Below are 12,577 nucleotides of genomic sequence, written 5' to 3' on the forward strand. Positions count from 1 at the left end.
TTAGAAAGAGATCATTTTTATTTCTATCAAATATTAAGTTCTTTTGGCTATAAGTATTATTTTCTATGGGAACTCTATGCATGACAAAATTGAGAGTTATAAGTAAAGGCCTATGATCAGAGTCAGGTTCGTGGTCGTTTAAGATGTCAAAATTTATTATTTCGTTGTATAATGGGAGATCAGAAATAACGTAGTCTACCACGCTACTACCAAGTCCATGGATGCAGGTCATCTTGCTAGAATTGGGCCACTTCTTTAGACCGTTGCAAATTATGAGATCCTGAGCACTACAGAGCTTGACTAGCTCCGACCCAAACAAATTTTCCCCGAGATCTTCAGAGTTCCTTTTGTACCTGCTAGCCAGAGTAGCGTCTTCATCTAACCAAAGAGGATTAGGGTTGGAATGATTGCTTAGAATAATTATTATCGTCATTCCTTAGGCTAGAAATATCATTCTCTAAATCATTGTAAGGGTTAGTTTTATCTAGATTCTTCTTCTTATAGAAGTTAGAATTAATGGGGGGAAATAACATATTGCTATGTAGGACTTTTTATTATTAATGTCTTTGATCTCTATCCAACTATATTGGTTGTGAGGGTCGTTTTTATAAATCCTAACATGGGGGAGATGTTCTTCTTAATGTAACAAGCTATTCCCCCAATGCCTCTACGGGAGGATCGCTTGTTCCAGGTAGATCATAGCGTAAAGCCATCTATGTTAGGGACCTTAGATTCTTCGTGCTCCCAAGTTTCAACAAGCAATATATATATATATATATATATATATTATAAGATTGATTAAATTTATAATTGCAATATATTTATTAATTATTATTTATATAAAATAAATCGATTTAACATATAAAAAAATTAAAAACATATTTTAATAAATATAAAACTATATATATATATATATATATATATATAAATCCGCGCCCATTAAAAAAAACAAAAAAAAACATATTAATGGAAACGGAAACACATCGGAGCAACTGGGCAGCTGATACTTAAATTTGTATTAGGCAAACTTACACTTAAATTTAAGTTTCAGCTTTTAAGAAAGATCAAAATTAAATTTGAAGGAACTTGAAGACTCCTTTGAGATCTTCAAAGGAGAGTCAATAACAAAGTCCCGAACACGAGAACAAGCGAAACTATATTTAAATTTAAATTTGCGGGGTCAGACAAGTTAATCGAATAGAATTCAAATATGAAAAAACCGAATTCAAATGAGCGCCTGCTTTAATAATGTAAATTTAGTGTGTATCATAAATTTACGTTTAAATGTAAATTGAACGCTTGTTTTAATAATGTAAATTTAGTATGTACCATAAATTTACCTTTAAATGTAAATTGAACGACTGTTTTAATAATCTAAGAATAGCGTGTACCATAAATTTATATTTAAATTGAAATTGCATAGAGGAATCAAATTTAAATTTAACAGTTTTTTTAATACATGCAATTATTTTCACCAAACTGCAGTACATGAAGTTCGTTAAACGAAATTAAATTCAAGCTATACGAATCTTGGGTTTTGCAGTCGGAGATTGGAATCTCTGAATTTAACAGTTGAATTTTGCACAATGGAGTGCTTTAAAACTATCCTGACTTAATTTTCCTTTGCCTTTTTCATGTACACTTTCAGAGTGGAAGATGCAATACACCAAACCCTACCACACATTCGAAGAAAGATAAGTCTAAAGAAAAGTCATAGCAAAATATATTAATACTCGATATAAAGCGCGTTCCAAAACAAATATGATTTCCGGAAGCATGTGGGTGCCAGAGGCCACTGTTGAAAATATAATTTCAAATATGCAACAGTTGAACCATGCAGCAACATGAAGACTATAGCCGCGCACTCCACCAAGGATCGGGAGGCAGAAACACTCAAAATTTAAAATTGCAGGCTTAAGGATCCACTTTAAATCTCAACCGTTAAATCTGGCCGATCAGCGGTCCAGATCGTGTCGGCGTACCGGCAAGTCGGCATATCGGCGGGTTGGAGCATCGGAGGCAGGCAGCGGCAGCGATATGAAACATCGCCGATGAGCGATCGCCGATATCGCATCGGCACATCGCTATCGGCAATGTCATTGGGTCGGGGCTCTTAACATAAGTAATGTTGCGATGCGATGGAGCGGACCCGACAACATTATAAATAGTTTTTGATAAACTTTCAAGTCCGCGCTCAGGGCATTTTTATATATATAATATATGATCGGAGGTATCGGTATTTAGTGCGATCGGCATATCGCAATCGGGGAAACCATGGGTGCAAAACTTTTCATATATGCGCGCTATGCGATGAAGCTCGGACCCGATGGGTTTCCGAGGCCAAACCGTATAATATTTGAAATCCGCCCAAAGGCAATTTTTGTGTTTCGCAGCGTTTATGTATGTTTTCAAATATATGGAGAAACAGAGATTTGGCGCGGAGGAGTTAAAGTGAGCATGGAACAGTACAACGTAGTAGGTAGAAGCTTTCAATTTACAGCATGGCCGAGAAGGAAGCAGGTTGCGTTCAAGCTCCTGCACATTGAATTTCCAGCGACCACAGTTAATGCTAAATTCAGCCAAGGATGAGAAGGACAGCCTCGAGCAGTTCCCAGTATGGGACTCCATTTTTTTCATTAAAACTATTCAGATTTTGTATGTAAGTTAGCAGTGTGCATTGAAATTGCAGTAGTGATAGTGTGTAAAACAAAGGGGAGAAGCACAGCAGCGCAAGTGATGTATGTTTTACAATATGCAGCAGCGTAGACTGTAATAGTTTTTTTTGGTGAATCCCTCTGAGCAGAAGAGGAAGAATATTGTATTAGGTCTTTTCATTTTTATGAATACAGATCCTAGTTTATGGGAGTAATACTCTGTTCTGATAATTTCGCTGTGTTAAGATTCTGGAGAAAAACAGAGCATTGTCTCTGTGTGCATTTTATATTGTGTTTTTGGGATTTTGACAGAAAAATCCCCAACAGTGGTATCAGAGCTAGCTTAGGCTCTTTAAGGAAGTTAAAGAAGCTGAAGGGAGAAGGTTGTTGCTGCAGCAAAACTTCTCAGACAGACAGAAGACACAGACAGCGAAGAATTCAGGAATGGCCAGCACCAGCACTGGTATGGGTATGTTTAACACCCAGCTCCCACAGTTTAATGGGAAGAACTATGACTACTGGTCAATAACTATGAAAGCCTTGTTTGCTTCCCAAGACTTATGGGAAATAGTTGAGGAAGGTTTTGAAGAACCAGCAGATGAAACTGAGTTCAATGCATTAACTCAGGGAGAGAAGGATTTGCTGAAGAGCAATAGGAAGAAGGACTCAAAAGCCCGTGTGTTGTTGTATCTAGCAGTAGACCAGAGTGTGTTTCCAAGGTTAGCAGCAGCTAAGACATCCAATGAAGCATGGGAAACCCTTAAAACAGCCTATCAAGGCATGGAGAGAGTGAAGACAGCAAAACTACAATTGCTGAGAAAGGATTTTGAGAACTTGAACATGAAGGAGTCAGATAACATTGACTCATTCTTCACTCATGTGATTGGTGTAATCACACAAATGAGAACCCATGGAGAAACCATTGAAGATAGAAGGATTGTGGAGAAGATATTGAGGGTCTTACCCTCAAAGTTTGATGCCATTGTCACCACCATTGAAGAGACAAAGGATCTCTCAAGATTTTCAGTTGATGAGCTACATGCATCACTGATAACACATGAACAGAGGTTGAGTAGGAATGAAAACTCATCTCTAGAGCAAGCCTTCAAGACCCAGATGTCCTTTGGAAGAGGAAGAGGTCAAGGCAGAGGAAACCGGAGAGGAAGAGGCAGAAGCCAGAACAGAGGTGGAAGGAACAGTCCAGCAAATGCACAAGGAAGAGGCAGCAATCCAAATCAGAACCAAGGCCAAGGCAGCAGCCAACAAGGAGGACAACATCATGCTCAAGGACAAAGGTATGAAAAATCCAATGTCCAATGTTATTACTGTAAAAAGTATGGGCATTATGCCAGTGAATGTAGGAAGAAGCAGCATGATATGAGTAGTAGACAAAATGCAAATGTTGCTAGGGATAACAGCAGCCAAAATAATGTGTTGTTAGCATGTAACATGGCTGAAACACATAGTGAAGATATATGGTTTTTAGACTCAGGTTGCAGCAACCATATGACAGGAAATATAGCCCTCTTCTCAGCCTTAGATCAGAATATGAAGTCAGAGGTCACACTAGGAACTGATAGCAAAGTGTCTGTTATGGGAAAAGGGGAGGTAAAAATATTTACAAAACAAGGAGAAAGGAAAACCATAGCAGATGTATACTATGTCCCCGGAATGAGATGTAACCTATTGAGTGTTGGACAGCTTATCCAAAAGGGTTACAATGTTTACTTTGTAAATGATGTGTGCACCATCATGGACATACCACCCAGCAAAAGATGCATTGCTGAAGTGAAGATGACAAGGAACAGGATGTTCCCTCTCCGGATCCGGGCAGACTTGAAGAACAAGAAGGAAATGGCAGCAGTCACCCAAGAGGCCTTCCAAAGCGTGCCAAAGGATGAAAATTGGCTGTGGCACTTGAGATTTGGACATCTCAATTTTGGAGGTCTAAATTTGTTGAGTAGGAAAGGAATGGTAAGAGGATTACCATTGATAGAGAAGCCGGACAACCTATGTGAAGGCTGCATTTTGGGAAAACAACACAGAGAAAGTTTTCCATTAGGGAAAAGCATAAGGGCAAAGACACCCTTAGAGATTATCCATTCAGATTTGTGTGGACCGATGCAAGCTCCATCATTAGCAGGCAGCCAATATTTCCTGACATTCATTGATGATTTTACAAGGAAGACTTGGATATATTTCCTTAAAAACAAAAGTGAAGTGTTTGAGAAATTCCAAAATTTCAAAGCACTTGTGGAGAACCAAAGCGGGCTGCATATAAAAGTTTTGAGAACTGATAGAGGAGGTGAGTATATCTCCAAGGAATTCCTAAGATTTTGTAGAGAAAATGGAATTCATAAACAGTTTACAGCCAGGTACACCCCACAGCAAAATGGAGTTGCTGAAAGGAAGAACAGGACAATCATGGATATGGCGAGGAGCATGTTGAAGGCAAAGCATTTGCCAAATGAGTATTGGGTTGAAGCTGTACATTGTGCAGTTTATATTTTGAACAGGTGTCCTACAAAAGCAGTCATGAACAAAGTGCCAGAAGAGGCATGGAGTGGGAGAAAGCAAGGAGTCACCCACATGAGAGTTTTTGGATGTGTGGCCTATGCACACATACCAGATCAGCTAAGGAGGAAGTTGGATAGCAAAGGGGAGAAATGTCTCTTCATTGGATACAGTGATGAATCCAAAGCCTACAGGCTGTATATCCCATCCACCAAGAAGTTCTTTGTCAGCAGAGATGTTCAATTCATTGAAGAGGAAGCTTGGGATGGAAGCATAGAGAAAACAGTGAATGTCAAGAACTGTTTGTCTCATGATGAAGATGAAGAGTAAGTGGCTGAAATGAATCCCCAAACAGCAGCGCCAACACAAGGACAGCAAGGGACACCATTGAGGATCAATGAGAGTGCTTCTCCAAGCACACCACAAGGAGGAAATTCAAGTGCATCTTCAAGCACTTGCACACCAAGTGAACGAGGTAAGAAATTTAGAAATCTAAGTGAAATTTATGAAGAAGGAATGAATTCCTTATTTGCCTTGTATTGTCATGTTGATGATCCTATTCATTTCGAAGAAGCAATCAAAGATAGGAAATGGATAGAAGCTATGGATGAAGAGATGAATGCCATAGAGAGAAACAAAACATGGGATTTGGTAGAGCTACCAAAAGGTAAAGAAGTTATTGGTGTGAAATGGGTCTATAAGACCAAGAGCAATGCTGAAGGCAAGATTGAAAGGCATAAAGCAAGACTGGTTGTCAAAGGCTACAAGCAGCAGTATGGGAGAGATTATGAGGAGACTTTCGCACCGGTTGCAAGAATGGAAATCGTGAGAGCAGTGCTGTCAATAGCAGCACAAAACAAATGGAAGGTCTACCAAATGGACGTGAAGTCAGCATTCCTAAATGGAGTGTTAATGGAAGAGGTCTATGTGGAGCAGCCTCTCGGATATGAGAAGAAAGGTGAAGAGCACAAAGTGTGCAAATTGAAGAAAGCTCTTTATGGGCTGAAGCAAGCGCCAAGAGCATGGTACAGCAGGATAGATTCATATCTATTGGATAATGAATTTGACAAATGTGAAGGAGAACCCACAGTCTACATCAAGGAAAAGGATGGTAAAATTTTAATTGTTGTCTTGTATGTAGATGATGTTATTTTCACTGGAAATGATAGTTATCTTATTGAAAATTTTAAATCAGTCATGAAGGATGAATTTGAAATGACTGACATGGGTTTCTTGAGATACTTCTTAGGCATAGAAGTAGATCAAAATGAAAAAGGAATTTTTATATCTCAAGCAAGATATGTAAATCAAGTTTTGGGCAGATTTAAGATGGAAGAATGCAAGGCAGCGATCACTCCCACAGTGATGGGATTAAAGCTCAGCAGAGAGGACAGCAGCAAGGACTTTGATCCTAGTTTGTACAAGAGTATTGTTGGTAGCCTTATGTATTTAACAGCAACTAGGCCTGATTTAATGTATGCTGTTAGTTTGATTTCCAGATTTATGGAGAGGCCAAAGGAGGCACATTGGCAAGCAGCAAAAAGAATTTTAAGGTATGTCAAAGGTACCAAAATGTTTGGAATTTTATATCATGCCTCAGAACATTCAGATTTGGTTGGGTACACAGATAGCGATTGGGCTGGAAGTGTAGATGATCGGAAGAGCACTTCCGGTTATGTTTTTCATATGGGTTCAGGAGCCATTTCATGGGCTTCCAAGAAACAGCCAATTGTGGCGTTGTCTACAGCAGAGGCAGAGTACGTGGCAGCTACAGCAGCAGCATGTCAAGCAGTGTGGATGAGAAGGATGTTGAGAAGCCTAGGCCAAGAGCAGGCAAAAGCAACAGTAATTTATTGTGACAATAGCTCTGCTATTGCACTGTCCAAGAATTCTGTGTTTCACAAACGAACGAAACACATTGATACAAGGTTTCATTATATCAGAGATTTGGTAAGCAATGGAGAAATCAGTTTGCAACATTGCAGCACTCAGGAACAGGTCGCAGACATCTTAACAAAGCCATTGGATCAGAAAAGCTTTGAATTTTTGAGAAAGTGTTTGGGTATGATTGAATGCCCGACAGTTGAAATTAAAGGGGAGTGTTGAAAATATAATTTCAACTATGCAACAGTTGAGCCATGCAGCAGCATGAAGACTATAGCCACGCACTCCACCAAGGATCGGGAGGCAGAAACACTCAAAATTTAAAATTGCAGGCTTAAGGATCCACTTTAAATCTCAACCGTTAAATCTGGCCGATCAGCGGTCCAGATCGTGTCGGCGTATCGGCAAGTCGGCATATCGGCGGGTTGGAGCATCGGAGGCAGGCAGCGGCAGCGATATGAAACATCGCCGATGAGCGATCGCCGATATCGCATCGGCACATCGCTATCGGCAATGTCATTGGGTCGGGGCTCTTAACATAAGTAATGTTGCGATGCGATGGAGCGGACCCAACAACATTATAAATAGTTTTTGATAAACTTTCAAGTCCGTGCTCAGGGCCTTTTTATATATATAATATATGATCGGAGGTATCGGCATTTAGTGCGATCGGCATATCGCAATCGGGGAAACCATGGGTGCAAAAATTTTCATATATGCGCGCTATGCGATGAAGCTCGGACCCGATGGGTTTCCGAGGCCAAACCGTATAATATTTGAAATCCGCCCAAAGGCAATTTTTGTGTTTCGCAACGTTTATGTATGTTTTCAAATATATGGAGAAACAGAGATTTGGCGCGGAGGAGTTAAAGTGAGCATGGAACAGTACAACGTAGTAGGTAGAAGCTTTCAATTTACAGCATGGCCGAGAAGGAAGCAGGTTGCGTTCAAGCTCCTGCACATTGAATTTCCAGCGACCACAGTTAATGCTAAATTCAGCCAAGGACGAGAAGGACAGCCTCGAGCAGTTCCCAGTATGGGACTCCATTTTTGTTCATTAAAACTATTCAGATTTTGTATGTAAGTTAGCAGTGTGCATTGAAATTGTAGTAGTGATAGTGTGTAAAACAAAGGGGAGAAGCGCAGCAGCGCAAGTGATGTATGTTTTACAATATGCAGCAGCGTAGACTGTAATAGTTTTTTTGGTGAATCCCTCTGAGCAGAAGAGGAAGAATATTGTATTAGGTCTTTTCATGTTTATGAATACAGATCCTAGTTTATGGGCGTAATACTTTGTTCTGATAATTTCGCTGTGTTAAGATTCTGGAGAAAAACAGAGCATTGTCTCTGTGTGCATTTTATATTGTGTTTTTGGGATTTTGACAGAAAAATTCCCCAACAGCCACACCTTTTTTATGTAAAATATCTGAAGCGTCGAGAAGGCATGAGCTGGCAAAGGACGATATTAAGGGTTTTTTCTTCTTCTTGTTTATATAGGAACTCCTCAAGATGTTAGGAGGCAGCGAATGTAATGCAAGAATCAATACGATTCTGTGAGGCCCTTAGAGGAGGCCATATAAGTAATTTTGCTAAATTTATGTATTTTTGTGTGTTGTGTTATGTTGTCATGTGTATTTATATGCTTGTTTTTATAATCATATGATAAAGGAGAAGGAACAACTACAAGGGAATGAAAAGAAGCACAAGATGTCTTCTCTACTCAATTCTTGTAGCATCAAAATGAGTCAAGTATTTATCTCTGGTTGGTTGCTTGCTTGAAGGAAGCAATTCATTGGTAGTTTTCCTATTAGTTTTAAATAAAACCATCAAAATATGTGTTAATTATTTATTTAATATTTTGGTATTTTAAAAAATCATTAATTAAATTTTATATTAAAAAATTAATTATTAAATTATATTAAAAATTAATATTAATGGAATAAAATTTATAACTTATTTAACAACCCCTTTTCAAACAAGCATAAAATCGGAATTATAAGACTGTCCATAGCTTCTCCCAGGCAACATAAATTTTATGTCCTTTGGAACAATCATTTCACTACAACCAATAACTACAATAAGTTTTAACAGAGATAAAAAGACGAAGAATAGTTTATTTTTCATTGTGTTAAGTTATTTTTATCGAGCAGAGTTTATTTTCATAACATTTTGTTAATTGAGCGACTTAGAGTTTACTTTCGTAACATTTTGTTAATTAAGCGACTTTCCTTTCTCGCTAGCTGTAAGACATTTTTATAAGCAGGGATAATTTTCGCACCATTTTGTTAATTAAGGTACTTTCCTTTCTCGCGAGCTGTAAGATATTTTTATTGTACCAATTTTTTTTACCAAGGGACTTTCTTTCTACGTTGATTTCAAATATTCTTAATTTTACCTAAGAAAGTATAACTGAGGGAACTTCCTTACAAGGTGGTTCTAATGTGTTCTTTATTTTGCCAAAGAAATGTTTAATGGATGGAATTTATTTTCAAGCTGATTCTAGTATTCTTCATTGTACCACAAAACCCACCTCAGACCTCCTCAATGTTACATCTAGATCCTTCCATGTTTGGCCAAAATTCTTCGAAAAGATCTCCAATACGTATTTACGAAGGATTCCATCCATCAAAGATTTTGTTTTGGACTGTTGAGAAGTTTGAAGAGCTTTCATTCAAAATTCCCTTTCACTTCTATTCCTCACCCTTGAAACTTCTTTCTCTTTAGATTTATCATATTTATTTTTATTGTAGCCAAACCACTTTTCCTCATTTTTCTTCAAATAACCTCCAATCATACAATTGAAAAAACTATATATATTTAAATACATATAAATTGGTCGGATTTTGCATCCGACCACGTCTTCACGTGGTCGTACGATTACCGTTACAGTTGTGAGATAGGGAATTGGCATTGGTCGAGAGTTTCATGTGGGTAACCGTTGTGGGTTCATATGCTGTGTGGGTAACCGTCGTGGGTTCATATGTTGATCGTTCCACATGCGACGTAGGGAATTGGCATTGCTCGGCGGGTTGATGTGGATACAATTATGATCAACTTCATTCGTTTTGAACATGGGCGACTTAAACCACCATACCGTGTGATCTATTGGACTAAATATTTATTATTTCCTAAACTAGAAATTAATCATTTAAATAATTAATAGTTTAATTATTTGATTTAAATATTTAAGGTGAAAAGTTGAAAAAAAAAAAAAAACTACACCTCATCCTAACACATATTATCTGCCTGAATCATAACCAAACAAATATACACAAACAAAACATAAAATTTCCGTTATGAGTGAAGTAGTAAATACTTTTATAGCTCATAGCGGAATGGACAAGGAAAAAGACCATGCATATTAATGAAAGAAAATAACAATAACATGTAGTATTGTAGGTTAAATGAAGAAACTGAATGACGAAGACAAGGCGAAGGGCAAGAGAAATATTAAAGAAAGAAGAGAGCCAACGTTATCGTTTTGAAATCGAGACTCCAATTTTGATGAATCTTTTCTTCTCTACCATGCATTTTCCTCAGTGGTCTCTCCCTCACTGATCCGAAAGGTCAATGGAAATCATGATGAAGGCCAAGAGAAAGCTTCTGCCAAAGAATCCCAAGAAAGATCTGCATCCATCCGCCCTTTCTATTATTATGTAATAAAAACAGAAAAGACAACAAAAACTAAAACATGTTGAAATTATAATTTCAACTGCAGTGAACAGAACAACAGCAGCTACTTTATTCATTTGTCGTGATTCGGCGCTCCACATTTTTTCCCGATCTTTTAAATCACTGCCATTACTATCTTTTCACTCTTTAATTATTTTTGAGTTCCCGAAGGATGAAGATCAGATACAGCACTACATTATTACTTCTCAACAACCATATTAATGAGCAGAACAGCTGAAAGAGAAAAGAACCAGCCTCGAGCCGACGTAGCATTTATCAGTCATAGATTTCATCATCAGCGACTCAAGAAATACAACAAAAAATCAAATCTGTTAATCATGAGCAGCAGAGACTTCATCAGCAAGTTAAAGCGGTGAAGACCCTTTCCCGCACTATAAAATGCAAACACAGCAGTGTAGAAAAAATATAGATAGATTGAAAGTTTTTTTGTAACACACAGCAGTGTAAAACAAGAGAGCTTTTTTTTGTATTGCACAGCAGCGCTCAAATTTTCTGAGATAGTTCTTTTGTGGAACTGAAGCGTTCCTTTTGTAATCCCTCTGTCAAGAGGAAGATGCTCTTTAACATAATATTTTGTGAAGATCCCTCTACGTGAAGAAGACTTATTTTATCAGTTAGTTTATCGTTCATAAATAGAAGTTTCTTTTTGCCTGTTGCTGTTACACCATAAGTCGAAAAATACTTGACGTCAAAAATCCTTGTTGCTGTTACACCGTAACTCAAAAAATACTTGACGTCAAAAATTTACGTTGCCGCAACACCACGAACAGCGTTGCTGCAACACAAGTTACAGCAACTGAAAAAAAAACTGTGTTGTTGCAAAAACGTTTCCAGAGAACGAATTTTTCTGTTTTTCTGAGTTAAAAACATAGTATTTTTCTGTGTCAAAAACAGAGTATTGTTTTGATGAGTTTTTGATACTGAGGCAAAGTAGAGTATTATTTTATGCTTTGTTCTTGTGTTTTTGAATTATCAGAAAACAGAGTATTACTCTCTGTTCATATTTTTGTTGTTTCGGAATTTATCAGAAAATTCTCAACAGTGGAAACAGAGGATTTTTCCACTGTATTTTGTTTGGAATAATCAGAAATTCCCGACATGGTATCAGAGCTTGTCCAGGCTCTTTAAAGACATCAAAGAAGCTGAAAGAAGATTTGTTGCTGCAGCAAATTATCCAGCAGAGCGAAAACGCTGTCAAGGTATTTTTCAGATTAGTTTTTTGTGTAGCTGCTGAAGACAATTAAGTGTTTTTTTTTTACAGTCAAGTATTGTAAGAATGGCCAGCATCAGCGTGGGTATGTTTAATACCCAGCTCCCACAGTTCAATGGGAAAAATTATGACTACTAGGCAATAACCATGAGAGCCGCGTTTGCCTCACAAGATTTATGGGAACTTGTTGAATATGGGTTTCAAGAACCAGCAAATGAAGAAGATTTTATTGGATTAACTCAGGCAGAGAAAGAGCTGTTGATAAGCAATAAGAAGAAAGACTCAAAAGCCTTTGTACTTTTATATCAAGCAGTGCATGAGAGTGTGTTTCTGAGGATAGCAGCAGCCAAGACATCCAGAGAAGCTTGGCAAACTCTCAAGGCAGCCTATCAAGGCATGGAGAAAGTGAAGACAACAAAACTACAGTTGCTGAGGAAAGATTTTGAGAACCTGCGTATGAAGGAGTCAGACAATATTGACTCATTCTTCACACAAGCAATTGGTTTAGTCACACAGATAAGGTCTCATGGAGAAACTCTTGAAGAAAGGAGGATTGTGGAGAAACTATTGAGGTGCCTACCCTCAAAGTTTGATGTGATTGTCACCACCATAGAAGAGACAA

Source organism: Pinus tabuliformis, chromosome 1_1 (genome assembly GCF_031772625.1).
Source record: "Pinus tabuliformis cultivar Carrire ecotype Pingquan chromosome 1_1, CPIR1, whole genome shotgun sequence".
In the NCBI taxonomy this organism is placed as follows: domain Eukaryota; kingdom Viridiplantae; phylum Streptophyta; class Pinopsida; order Pinales; family Pinaceae; genus Pinus; species Pinus tabuliformis.